Raw genomic sequence first — 15,244 nt, 5'->3', positions numbered from 1 at the left:
CAAGAGCAGCAGGGAACCACATATCTTTCCATATGTGAAGTCTGTGATGTGGCCATAATATGGGACCTGACAGGAGGTAGGTGAGGAGAGGTGGAAAGAGGCTGAATCTCAGTCAGGCCTGGCACACTAGGCAACTATATAGAAGCTAACTATATAGAACTATATAAAGTGTTCTGAAGTACACCAAAAGCATATTTGTGGAGGAAGTGGGCTCCGGATTCATAGGAAACACTCAAAGCCGAAGATAAAGCAGCAGTGACAACAATGGAAAATGGATAGCCACTTGCCTGAGGACAGTTACATGTAAGAATGTTGTGGTCCTTCTACTTCCCCTATTCCAACCCAAACAAATAACAGAAAAGGATGAAGAAATGTGAGGAATCAGGGCATTTGGTACCCTCCTCCTCTTCCTTCACTCCCACTCATCCCCATCACTTACTACCCCGAACATCTTTAGAGCAGCTTGAACATCAAGTCTAGGCTGCACCCAGGCAAGGCGAGAATCTATGAATTAAATATGAGGCTGAAACATTAAAATAATCAAAATTCTTAACAAGAAATATAAGACCTTGTCACAGCAAAAAGTGGCTGAAAAGCTATGGGATCCCCAAATGTCATGAAGGTAGCAAGCACACTACCCAGTAGGAAGTAGGCTTCTCAAAGCATGGCAGATAGTGTTTAATGAAAAAAGGATCATGTTTTATACCTTCGGTATTTCAGACTCTTCCATCAAGTCAATTTTGATGATCTCCATAGTAAAGTGTTTTCAAAAATAACCCTTCTACCAGTTTTTATCTTTGAGCAAGCAAGTTTCTTGCTCCTTTTCTTTAGTCATTTTATTCTTAGCCTGATCTGAAACCCTCTACTAATAGACATGTAGTCAAGGCTGTATTTGGCCAGTCTGTTCTGGTATTGAATGAACTAATTATTAAAATAATAAAGAACTTGGACTGGCAATGACTCAAGCTCCCGCTTTCTCACTTTGCAGGCTTGGGCTCTCCTCCAGAAGCCCCCACAATCCAGCAACTAAAGGCTTAATGCTTAATCCAGCAACTAAAGGGACCAGGGGACGTCTTGGTCCCTGTTCAACTGAGTGGACTTATTTCAGTTTACACCAGTATATATTAATTTTCAATTTTGAGTATAAACCCTGTCTATTATAAATACAAGCAAATGAAACAGATGTCTTCAAATACTTACTGTCTCTCTTGAATGATGAATGGTTACTTTGCCACTGGATGCCCTCAATTAACCAACATTCACTAGTCTTTCTAGACTTTCAGATATTGCTTCCTTTTTTTTCTTCTCTCAGCTGGTATTGCACATTTCCTCATGATAAACTCCCAACCTTCCCTGCTCTGCCGGACTGCCATGGATGTATCACCACACATCTCAGATAATGGATTTGCCTTCTGAACTAAACTTTCTTACCAATCTAGAGAAGGAACTCTACAAGATATCTACCCTATTTCTGTAGATAATATGAGTTCCAGATCTGTTTGACCAAATCAAACATTTCTTCTCTTCCTGTGTCTTTGCCACACACCAAAACTTTAATTTAGTTTCCCACTGGAAAATTTTATATCTTATTGAAAATACTCAAATACTGGTAGTATAAAAGGTCTATGATAAATGAGAACACACATAAAATTTCAAATCCAGGTAATGGAGAAACATTTTATTTATTAACATACAATAAAATTTTTGAGGGTAAGGGACCATTCTGTGCTTCAGGGAAACAAGGGCTTGAAGTTATTGTCCTCCTCAAGATGTGCTCCTACACCATATTGATTATCACAGCCTTATAATCTTCATTACTTTCCCTCAGGGCTTCAGACTAATATGAAAACCTGACTGCTTAGATTTCCAGCCAATATCTCTTCAACTTCTCCATCATCCAATATGTATATACATTCAATACATTACTCATAAGAGCTCTCAAAATTAACAGTTTAAAAACTATCCAGTTATAAAATAGATAAACTACATGAAGAGATGTTTCATCAGTGAAGATACACGGATGCCACATAAGCACATAAAAATATATTCAAAATCATTAGTCATTAGAAAAATTAAAATTAAAACTACAGTGAGATATCATTATGCACCTATCTGAATTGTACGCACCTATCAGTGTAACAGAATCAAAGAACTGAAATGCTATCATCTTCATCACATGCTGTTGGTTGGAAGCAAGTCAAAGGTTCTGTCCACACTCAAGGTCTGAACTTCAGGAGGCAGGACTCATGGGAGCCACATTAGAGTGTGTTTGTCATATAAAATGTAAGACATATTTCAAAGTTTCAAAAGGAAGCAAAAATCACACATATAGCTAGGTATACTTCATAGAGATAATCACTATTAATGAATGCTGAATGCTTTCCTCATAGTCATCTATGTGTTCTTGAAACCTTTGCCCTAACAAAAGGACATCGTATATATAATAATTTGAATATTCTGTCTTTTTAAATAAATATGTACTACAGAATATGTATAAAAGAGGTATGGTACTTATAGCACTATTTTACAATTTGTCTTACTTTTTAAGAATACATCCTCCTTAAATAGTCTTCAAAATTATAAATTTCAGAAACTGTAAAGTATCTTCTCCTAAAGTTTATAATTTATTTCAGTTTCCCTATTATTTAATAGTTAATTTGCTTCCTAATGCCATGTTATAAATATCACTATGATAAATCTTAGTTTCATTAAAAAAAAGCCTCCTAAATATATCTTAAATATATACTTTGAAGAACTAAGTGGGAGAATTTCGCTTCCCAGTTTCAAGTCTAAACTTTTATTACTGTCATCACTGTTACAGTCCTATTCTTGACCACTTCTGTGCTCCCATTGCTGTATTTGACTGATACCTGAGCAGTTCCTCAGCATCTTTCAAGATAGTTGAAGTGTCCACTCCTCCAGGAAGCTAGATTGATTGAAATGACTTTTCTAATGGCACTCCATTGGCATCTCTCTTTTGTACTGTTACATCATTTTTTTTTTTAATGATGTTCAACTTGCCAACATATAGTACATCATTAGTTTTTGATGTAGTGTTCAATGATTCATTAGTTGTACATAACACACAGTGCGCATCTCATCACCCAGTTACCCCATCCCCCCACCCACTTTCCTTTCCACAACCCTCAGTTTGTTTCCTCGAGTCAAGTGTCTCTCATGGTTTGTCTCCCTCTCTGATTTCTTCCCATTCAGTTTCTCTTCCCTTCCCCTTTGATCCTCTATGCTGTTTCTTATATTCCACATATGAGTGAAACCAAGGATAATTGCCTTTCTTTCCATTTATTTATTTCACTTAGCATAATACCCTTCAGTTCCATCCATGTCAATGTAAATGATAGATAATCATCCTTTCTGATGGCTGAGTAGTATTCCACTATATAAATGAATCACATCTTCTTTATCCATTCATCTGTTGAAAGACATCTCAGTTCCTTTCACAGTTTGGCTATTGTGGACATTGCTCCTATGAACATTACGGGGCATGTACCCCTTCTTTTTGCTACATCTCTATTGTTAGGGTAAATACTTAGTAATGCGATCGCTGGGTCATAGCCTAGCTCTATTTTTAACATCTTTAGGAACTTCCCAACTGTTTTCCAGAGTGGTTGTACCAGTTTGTATTCCCACCAACAGTGTAAGAGTGTTCCCCTTTCAATGACATGGGGGGGCACCTGAGGGCACAGTATGTTAAGCATCTTTCAGTTCAGGTCATGATCTCAGGGTCCTGGGGTGGAGCCCTGTGTCATTGGTCTTCCTGCTCAGTGGGAAGTCTGCCTCTTCCTGTCCATCTGCCCCTCTCTTCAGCTCACATGCTCTCTCTCAAATAAATAAAAATCCTTTGAAAAATTAATCGATTGATTGATTGATTAAGTGATGTGTTTATGTGTCTTCTCTCTTCCAGGATTGTAATGTCCTTATCAGGCAGAGAACACATCTCTTTCTTCTTCACATCTTTAGCACCTAGCACAGTGCATATAACACATACTAACTTCCTAGGAGGAAGTTGAACTGAGCTACTGAACTAAACTAAGACAGTGTGGGTATGCTCTGGAGATATAGTTTTGCTAAACTATCTACATTTTACAGTGTGTTTTTCTATCCTTGAGCACACTAACAAAGCCTAAAATTAAATGAAGGAGATTCAGACACTCTTATGCAACATAAAGGCCCTTTGTATCACATGCAACTCTTTAAAAAAGGAAGCAAATGTAAAAGAAGATCAAGAAATTTGCAATGACTCTTCCTTCACCAGAAAGAATGTCTACCCAAAGACGGAGACAAATATTATTGCACATGCTTAAACACCCTGAAACTTAAAGATATATATTAGAGTCATCCTCTTGCATTCACAAAATGATCGAGATGATCATTAAAAAGTCTAACACAAAACCCCATCAGAAGAAGTAAAATAGCATTTAATTATGTAATAGGTAGAAGAGGTGCTTTAGGACAATTTTATCATTTTAATATCCTTGCAACCCCTGTGACAAGCATTAGTAAATTCATTTTTTATCAGAAACAGCCTACCCAAGATTTCACAACTAGTCAGTGACAGAGCCACACTTCAAAGATAGGAAGGTCCAATTTCAAAGTCATGATCTTCCTATTTCTTTGCATTGTGAAAGCACCAGGAAATACCATAGTTTTCAGTTTATTACGGAAATGTTCCCTAAAATACCAAGGGAAAGAGTAGTAATGACTAACAGCAGGCTTGAAGTTGGGGCTGCATATCTATGGGAAACCATGATTATTTGCATTGTGCTATGTTTGATTTAGTTCCCTGTCAAATGTCACGCCAAAGCCTTGACACAACAGAGATTTGTGCCTGAAGCCATTCATTCTCTGTCTGGCAGAGCACATTGGCTGGCATATTTTACATAGATATTCAAAAGTCACACTAGTCTCTGAATAGAGCCTGAAAGTAACTAAGATTTAAAAAAAAAAAGTGTGTATATACATATGTATACACATATATATGTATATATATGTATATGTATGTATATGAAAAATAGACTCGAGTCATACTAAAAAAAAGAACTAGAAGTATGTTTCAGTTTTTAAATCTCAATTATTCATATATGTATATGTTTTGCTTATAGAAGTTTATTTTTTCAGAGACTTAACATGGCAGAACACATACAGTATGTTTTAAGCCAAATTTAAAATACAAAGATGAGTATATGTGTATTTCCCCAAGTATTATGTTTGCATAAAATAGATTATCAATTATTAATGATATCATATATTTACATATCCACATTTTTTCTAAGCGCAAACCAACTTTCAACTTTTCTTGAAATATGAAATTACTTTATCACACAAAAAAATCAAAGAACTGCCTCACCCAATTCATTGTGTGGTGGAAAGACTCAAAATAGGGTAAATGATCTAAGAAGTTTTAGAGAAACTATAAGCAAACATTTGTGAACCCATCCATTATTTAAGTACCTCCAAAGAAATGACAATCCTTCTTTTAATACCTTAGCCCAGAACTCACATTCCTTATGTGCTACTTTAAGCGATTTTTTCTTGCTACTTCCTCTGTAGAGGACTGGTTTTCATAGCTTCTGTATGTGGGATCAGTTTCCAGTTCCTTCCTTCATCTTTCTCCCTTACAGTCCCTGAGAATCTTAATTCCTTTTGTCTTTCTCCTGGAGTTCCCACTACGTACTTTTAATTCAATGTATACCTTTTCTTTTCAGCTCCCTCTCAGGATTCAAGGTTATTATGATTCATGATATTTAAAATGTTCTTTGTCCACACTTTTAAAATAACATTCCATTTTGGAATCAAAAGCATCCTGTACTGGCCTTGCACTCACCATTATGTTTCCCGCAGTGCATTTATTTACTTTTTACCAAGCTCTATTTATTTTGCTGTTTGCATCTTCTTCCGCAATCAACTTGGAATTTTAAAATAATTTCATTCTCTGGTCTCCCAAAACTTAGATATTCTTAGATAGTTCTTAACTAATAGTTAACTTGCTTATATCCTACCTTCAATAATTTAATCATCAGAGTCACTAAAACCTGTGTTAAACAACTTCCCTCAAACAGTTCCATTGTTTTACTGTCAAGGGCATTAGTGATAACTATTCTTTGAATATATGCTGTATGAATTAGGGGTCTCTCTGATAAGGAAATGATAAGTATTTAATTATCAGAATTTTGATTCTAATGTTTTCTCACTAGTATCATGTTCTATCAGATGGAAGAGTGTATCATAAACATGAACATGTACTATACTTCCATATATATAAGCATATTACACTAATAATTTTTATAATATTTTTATTACTATAACATTTATATTTATATACTTTACTAATGGAGAACAATGGAAATATATTTTAAATGTGCATACCTTTGTCCAAGGCACATCCTGCTGTGGTCTCAGGACAGGAACCTATTGTAAAAAATATATATATATTCTCATTAATATACTTAGTATAACAAACAGATTGAAAAATACCAACACATAAAATTTTTAAAAAATGGTTTAAACCTTAACCATCGCTTAATACTATTATCTGTCCAGTAACTTCAAAAATATTCTGTTTTCGTCTTTTTTATTTTGCTTTAGTCTATTAAGAAGAACAGGACAAAGTGTAAATATTCTGATATACTTCTCAATAAAGTTCTCTAAAGGAACTTTAATTTTTTGTATCTTAAAATAAACATTTTTCTTTCCTAGAAAGAAACATAAAGGCAGATTAAGTTCCTGATACATAAAAGTCAATTTCAGGGAAAAATTCAGAAAACATTTTTTAAAAATGCTAAGCAAATTATTATGTTCCAAATAAGAAGGAGGAAGCAGGTTAAGCAGGTTTTATGATAACAAAAGTCCTATAATATTTGTTCATCAAAAAATGGCAACAGAACAACAGTTAAAGTTAAGAGAATCATTTCACTGTAGTAATATTTCAAATTTTCAGGCAGTGAAGCTAGAATGTATGTGCAGATAATAGATTTAATTTTTTTTTAGATTTTTATTTATTTATTTAACAGACAGAGATCACAAGTAGGCAGAGAGGCAGGCAGAGAGAGAGGAAGGGAAACAGACTCCCCGCCAAGCAGAAAGCCCAATGCGGGGCTCTATTCCAGGACCCTGGGATCATGACCTGAGCCAAAGGCAGAGGATTAACCCACTGAGCCACCCAGGCGACCCCAGATAATAGATTTAAATATGTTCAAATGAACTTGCGTACTTTAAAATCAGAGGAGGAAACTGAATCATGCATTGCTGCATTAAAACCAATATTTCTATCATTTCCTTCTATTTCTTATTGTATTAGACACAGTGTCACATTTCCAAATACATGGACACCCAACTGACATAAAAGCACAGATTTTAATCTTAGAACTCCCATTGCAACTGTGATAATGTTAATTATAAGAACTTCAATTAAATGTAAAATCAAAGGACCACTGGTTTTGTTCATATTTTTTGCATTCTATCTACTTAAAATTTCCAGATATGGGAGGAAAAATCAGAAGAAATTAATTTTATTTTTGATTTCTACCAGTATATTGGAATAAAAGTTCTACATGAATAAATCTTAAAAATTAAAAAAAAAATAGCATCCATAAAGTAAACATAAAAGTATGTTTTTCTTTCATGTTTTTAAAGTTCATAGACCCAAACAACTTTAGCTCTAGAAGGCACCTGAGTGGATAACCAAGTAAACCAAATCCACTATCAGTTAAAGGATTCTCATTGTTATGTGGAAATAACTCAAGAGTCCCTGGATAATGTAAGGGAACCATTCCTTTGGGTAAGCCAAAATATACCCTCAGCCATTCTTCAAGCACACTAGACATGTGCATAAATTCAAGCATACATATGCATGATGTCTGCATGTGACCCCCACCCCCCACAATTTTAGGCCATCTTCTTTATTGTATGGCCAAACCTAGAACCTCACTTTTCTTGGATTTGAAACTTGGCCCCTGGATTACTAGCCACACTGGACTTTAGACAATTTACATAACCCTCTCTGACCCTCAGTTTTTGTTTTTGTTTTTGTTTTTTACTTACAGTAAAGTTGTTATAAAGACTAAATGGGTAAATACAAATAAATTGCTTAGAAACTTTTCCTAGGACATAATAAATAGCCAATAAATGTTCACTATTGAAAACTACAAAATATTTGAAAGTAAAAATTCTTCAAAAATCTTCAAAAATATGAAGTAATTTGGATATTTAAAAATTATGTCAGTTGGTATTTCTAGTCTACTAATCATCTCTCAAGTGTGAAAATCTACATTTGTATTTCTTACATTTTAGTATAATTATATTTGCCCAATTATAATTATAAGAAACCATTGAGAAACATAACTATGGAATGCAAATTTTATTCATGAAGGAGTCATAAAAGAAACCAAAGTAAAAGTGGCATTTTTTTTTTTTAATAAGGGATTTTAAGCAGTTAGTAAATAGCTGTAATTCTATGTTCTGTACTTTACTTGTGGTCTGGCATGACTAGAGGAACAGAAAATCTTCTTAAATGACAGGGAGGTACTTAAAGTTTTCCACAGGTCAAGCAAAAATCCAATTATCTAATATCCATGGAAGCAGACGTATGTGGCAAAGAGAAAGTACAAAACTGGAGACCCATTGTTACTGCCAGGCTATAAGAAATTTATCACAGGAAGACATGGTAGGAACAAAGTCGGAGTTGGACTCACAGAGCAGACAATCTTCAGCTACTAAAATCTTTATTTCCCTGGCCATTAGGGATAGTCAGGGCTTTAAAAGATAGGATTAAGTTTGTTTGCTATGATTTTTCAGATCAGGACCTGCTCTCCTATAAATAGGAATCAATTGCAGAAGGAAAGTGTAGGAACATAATTTTTGAAGTTTGGTTTAACTGAGTATAGGGTAAATTTAGAGAGGGGAGAGAAAAGACTTGATAAGAGAAAATGAACATAATAGCAAAGGGAGAAGAAAAGAACTACAGCCTTAATAAGCAAAGTGGTAGATGCCAAACCTGAAAGGTAGGCAATATATTTGGTAAAGTATGTTTTGATGAGAAGTTATCTTTATAGATCTGGTGGTGGACCTGAAGAAGAGGTAGTGACCTATTTACATCATTTTATTTTTTTAACTCAGGTTTTTTTCAACCAAGGCTGATTTCCCCCTCCCATCCCTATATAAGAATTTCTGGAGACATTTTGGTGGTCACAGCTGGGGGTGGGACACTACCAGACGCTACTAGCATCTAGTGGGTAGAGGCCACAGATGCTGTAAAACATTCAGTAGTTCACAGAGCTGCCCCCCACAAAAAAGATTCATGCAGCCCAAAAGATCAGTCAGGTGAGGAAGTTGAGAAATACTGTCTTAGCAGAGGAGGTCAAGCCTCCCCCTACCTCAGCGCATCACAAACCCTCCCAAATCATGACATCACATCATTTACATAGAGTGAATCTTCCAGGAAAAAGAGAGCTAACTTTGGCCAAGGTTCTTGACAGAGAATATTTTAGTTGCAAGTAATCTATTTAAACACTGCTGACCTAGCACTTAATGTAGCCATGTATGAAACCCAGATTGATGAGATACTTGTCATCAAGTTTTTTACTATACCAGTCTGAGCCCTGTATGTCACGGTATTTCCACTCCTCTTCTCAAATGTTATTATTTGATTTTACTTTTATACAAAAACACTAATTTCAAACATTCAGACATTATGCCACTTGAAATAATTTAGTTTAAGAGAGCGATTATTTACCTTATTATTATTAGAAATTTGAATTCACAATTCAATAGTTACCCAAAATCATTCTAAAGGAAAATAAGGTGATTTAATATTTTTATTTTATTTTTACTTTACCCCAAAAGAACAACTACTTTAAGCAAAACTAAGGTACATTTCTATTGATTATTAACATAAAGATATAATATACATGGCAACTTGAATAAAAACTAATGTTTGAAACATAATAATTACTACTGTTTAATATAAACTAATGTATAATTTTACACTATTCTGATTTTGCTCATTTGAGGATACTTCATTACTATCATGTTGCTCAGAGTATTTAACCTGCAAAGTATAATGTTTCTTTGATATTAATTTAGTGGGACTCCCAATCTAAAACACAGGTCATGTCTCACTTTGTTGATTTCTTTCAAGGATTGAATAACCAAAACAATCTTGAAAAAGAAAAACAAAACTGGAAGTATCACAATTCCAGACTTCAAGTTATATTACAAAACATTAGTAATGAAAGCAGTATGGTATTGACATAAAAACAGATACATGGATTAGTAGAATAGAATAGAAAACCCAGAAATAAACACTTAATTAAATGGTCAATTGATCTTAGACAAAAGCAGAATGAATATACAATAGGAGAAAAACGGTCTTTTCAACCAACGGTGTTAGGGAAACGAGAGAGCTACATACAAAAGAATGAAAGTGGACCACTTTCTTACACCATACACAAAAATAAATTCAAAATGGATTAAAGACCTAAATGTGAGACCTGAAGCTGTGAACATCCTTGAAGAGAGCACAGGCAATAATTTCTCTGACATAAGCCAAAGCAACATTTTTCTAGTTATGTCTCCTAAGGCAAGGAAAGTGAAAGGAAAAATAAACTATTGGGACTACATCAAAATAAGAAGTTTCTGCACAGCAAAGGAAACAATACATCAAACTTAAAAGCAACCTTCTAAAGGGGAGAAGATATTTGCAAATGACATATCTGATAAGGGTTTAGTATTCAAAATACATTAAAAAAAACCAACCTGATACAACTCAACGCCCTGAAAACAAATAATCTTATTAAAATAGGTAGAAGACATGAACAGACATTTCTCTGAAGAAGACAACCAGATGACCAACAGACACATGAAAAGATGTTCAACATCAGCCATCATCAAGGAAATGCAAATCAAACCTACAATGAGCTATCACCTCACACGTGTAAGAATGGTTAAAATTAGCAACACAAGAAATAGCAGGTGTTGGAGAGAATGTGGAGAAATGGAACCCTCTTGCACTGCTGGTGGGAATGCTAACTAGTGAAGCCACTCTGGAACACAGTATAAGGGTTCCACAAAAAATTAAAAATAGAACTACTCTATCATCCAGTAATCACACTACTGGTTATTTAACCAAAGAATATAAAAATACTAATTTAAAGAGATACATGCACCCCTATGTTTACTGCAGCATCATTTACAATAGCCAAACTATGAAAGCAGCCCAACTGTCCATCAATAGATGAATGGATAAAGAAGTGTGTGTGTGTGTGTGTGTGTGTGTGTGTGTGTGTGAGAAATGGAATATTATTCAGCCATAAAAATGAAATCTTGCCATTTGCTACAACATAAAATGGAAAGTATAATGCCAAGTAAAATAAGTCAATCAGAAAAGACAAATACCATATGATCTGACTCATATATGGAATTTAATAAACAAATGAGCAAAGGGAAAAGAGAGAGATAAATGAAGAAATAGAATCAACTATAGAGAACAAACTGACAGTTACCAGAGGTGAAGGGGGGTGGGTGAAATAGTTAATGGCAATTAAAAAGTACACTTATCATAATGAAAATAAATACAATTTTTAAGATGTCAAAACCAAAAAAAAAAAAAAAAAAGGTCCATATGTACATAGTAATGCAGGACCACAGACCTACACATTCTTCTTATGTTTTAAGGACAGTAAGAGTTGTTCTTGCAAAACATGTAAGTCAACAACCACTTCACTAAAAGAGAATCACTATTTTACTCCAAAATAAATCATGAGCACAATGACTAATGCTCCTTATGCCCAATATGAATGCTTTAGAATTGGTTGTTTCTGTTATTTTCCTTTTATTAAGCATTTATTAGTAGCCAATCAATTTGTTCGTATAGTTTATATAATTTCCAGATATATAAGAAGTCATTAAAATGACTTACCTTCTAAACCTATCTTGAAATTTTATGTCCTTACTGATGTATGATCCAATTTCAAGAACGAGTCCAGTAGATATGCTTTATTTCAATGAAAGATGCTCTATATAGTATGCAAACTGAACTTATGAGACCAAATAGAGTTATTACTAAATCTACTTTTTTTGTATCTACTTGAGTAGCTGACCCAGTGTGCTTGTGGACATAATTCAAATTCAGAATGATCGCAGTGTGTAACATATTTTTTTGTCATAAAAGACGGAAATTCTGTCATAATAATTAGGGGCACCTGGGTGGCTCAGTGGGTTAAAGCCTCTGCCTTTGGCTCAGGTCATGATCCCAGGGTCTAAGATAGAGCCCTGTATCAGGCTCTCCGCTCAGCAGGAAGCCTTCTTCCCCCTCTCTCTCTTTGCCTGCCTCTCTGTCTGCTTGTGATCTCTCTCAGTTAAATAAATAAATAGAATCTAAAAATATATATATATTTTTTAAAAAGATAATAATAATTAGTGAATAAGGGGATTACCATCAAGAATAGTGCATTGTGAATATTTTATAAGGGCAAACCAGAAATTTTAATATATTTATATTATGGGCTGAATTGTGTGCCCTCAAAATTCTTATGGCACCTGGGGGTGCCTGGATGGCTTAGTCCAGGCATGCACTCATGGCTATCCTATATTATATTGGCTTAGTCTATTAAGCATCTGACTCTTGGTTTCCACTCAGGTCATGATCATGGGTCATGTTCAAGCCCTGCACCTGGCTCCGTGCTCAGCAGGGAGTTTGTTTGAAATTCTCTCCCTGCAGTGCTCCCCACACTCTGCTCGCACTCTCTCTCTCTCTCTTTCAAATAAGTAAATAAATTTAAAAGAAGGAAGGAAGGAAGGAAGGCAGGCAGGCAAGCCAGCTTTCATTAAGTCTGAAAGTGATGATATTTGGAGAGAATGTCTTTAAAAAGGTAATTAGATTAAAATGAATCCATTAGGATGAGCCCTAATCCATTGTAAATGGTGTCCTTATAAGAATAGATTAGGGCACAGAGATCCTCAGAGGAAAGATTATGAGCAGACTCAGAGAAAAATGGCCATCTACAAGCTGAGGGGAATAGCCCTCACATAAAGTAACACCTCACCTACAAGTAACACCTTGATTTTGGACATCTGGCCTCCAAAATCATAAGGAAAAAAAAAATCTGTTGTGTAATCCCAGTCTGTTGTTTTCTGTTATGATAACCCTAAAAAAACTGATAGAATTTTACTTTCTAGAGTTAGAGTATGCCTCTACTTCAACATGTGACAAGAGGCAAATTTTATCCTCAGTGATGTCCCATTTCCCATGTAATAATTATCTTTCTCTTTCATGGGCTTCTTGCATAAAAAATTTGCAAGGATGTTCCCAGGATATAAGGGCGTGTCTATCCATGGACACAACTTCTTGTTCTTTAAATGTATTCTCAAAGTGATCCATTTCTGACCTAAGGAACAGTCTATCACAATGACTCTAATTGCTGAGAACAGCTTGACCTATATCTGTATTTGAGGGTATTTCTCTGCAAAAAGCAAATAATATTTTTTTAATAAAGCAAGATTTTTGTGTTATTTGTTTTGTTAGTATTGAGCATGTATGATGAAATTGTCATCTTCATTCATTGTTAGTGGTAGCATGAATTCGGAAAGCAATTTGCCAGCAGGTATCAAAGACTTAAAAATAGTTGCTCATTTTCACCCAGTTATTTCTCTCCCAGGAATCTCTCAAAAGGACATATCAACAGATCCTGGCAAACATTTATGAATTGATAATCCACTTTACCACTATTTATATTAACTCTTCTCCTTTGAAAAAGGAAGCACGTTATATATCTTCTAACAGATTAGAGCAACTGAGTTTCTCCCCTAGATAAGGAACTTTTGTGCTTTTATTTGCAACCATGTTTTCAGTGGCATGAGAATATAAAATGAATTTTATAGTTTTAAGTGACCAGATGAGGATACAATAGGATTCTATCGTGTAAAACTCCCCACAAACAGGAATTCTCTTTACTATCGTGTAAAACTCCCCACAAACAGGAATTCTCTTTACTCTTTACTCAGGAATTTCTCTTTACTCTTTACTACCAACCTCCTTTCTCTCTCCCACCCTACACATGGAGAGTAGACTTTATAAATTAATAAAGCACTCTGAATTCCAAGAAGCAGACATGACTCATGACAGTATCTTAGTGGAGTCCTTCATCATCTCAGGAAGATCAGGGAGAAAGAGGTTTCCACAGTTATAATCTGTTAGTACAACCTGGTAACTACTTCAGTATTCAAGTGACCTGCCTCCTCTATTATATCCAAAATAATTAGAACTGATTAAATTCAATTCAAACTTTCCTTTCTCATTTGGAGGATCAAGAGGTAGTCTCTTTTTGTTCCTTAACAGAGGTATCACAAAGTATCTCATGACATGACATAAATATTTTTTTTAATATTTATTGGGGACACCTGGGTGGCTCAGTGGGTTCATCCTCTGCCTTCAGCTCAGGTCATGATCCCAGGGTCCTGGGATCGAGCACCGCATCAGGCTCTCTGCTTTAGCAGGGAGCCTGCTTCCCTCTCTCTCTGCCTGTCTCTCTGCCTACTTGTGATCTCTCTCTGTCAAATAAATAAATTAAAAAAAAAAAAGTTCTATACTTTGTTATGTCCACTTGTTACAATGTATCTATGTCATTTTATTGAAACCGTCTGAACCTTGTTGTACAATTATTACCAAAGAGTTTAGCAAATTCATATTTTAAGAAATGAAGAAACATTGTAAATGCCCCATGGTTATAAATGCCAATTCACCTTATTTTTTTAAAGACATTTTTAATTAATTGACAGACAGAGATCACAAGTAGGCAGAGAGGCAGGCAGAGAGGGAGAGAAGGAAGCAGGCTCCCCGCTGAGCAGAGAGCCCGATGAAGGGCTCGATACCAGGACCTTAAGATCATGACCTGAGCTGAAGGCAGGGGCTTTAATGCACTGAGCCACCCAGGCGCCCTACCAATTCACCTTGTTGAGGCAACATTGTCACCAGGGTGCCTGGAACATTCCATCACTTAGTGATTTCTATGAACCATGAGCAGACACATATGGCATCTTTTTGGTGTAGTATGTACATAGAAAAACATGGGAAATATATGTGAAAATATTATTGGTGGTTATCTTTAAGTGGTGATTTTCTTCTCTATATTTTTCTATATTTTCTATTTTTTTCTACAATTGCCATATATCTCCCTAACAAACAAAATCAATGTTTTATTCCAGAGACACACCGTGTTAATCTCTTATCCTA

At 35.1% G+C, this 15,244-nt stretch overlaps 1 protein-coding gene across 44 annotated transcripts in view; it reads right to left on the bottom strand.

Annotated features, from left to right (window-relative positions):
• PTPRD (protein tyrosine phosphatase receptor type D) overlaps positions 1-15,244 on the bottom strand; it is a 2,254,226-nt gene that overhangs the window by 1,391,965 nt on the left and 847,017 nt on the right. For all 44 annotated transcript variants that reach the window (XM_032307482.1, XM_032307455.1, XM_032307469.1 and 41 more), the window contains one exon: positions 6,385-6,426. The gene's annotated coding sequence lies outside the window, so the exon portion shown is untranslated. The remainder of the gene's footprint in view (positions 1-6,384; positions 6,427-15,244) is intronic.

Source organism: Mustela erminea, chromosome 12 (genome assembly GCF_009829155.1).
Source record: "Mustela erminea isolate mMusErm1 chromosome 12, mMusErm1.Pri, whole genome shotgun sequence".
Classification (NCBI taxonomy): Eukaryota; Metazoa; Chordata; class Mammalia; order Carnivora; family Mustelidae; genus Mustela; species Mustela erminea.
Note: the sequence above shows the minus strand (reverse complement) of the source record. Positions and strands in the feature narration are given on the sequence as shown.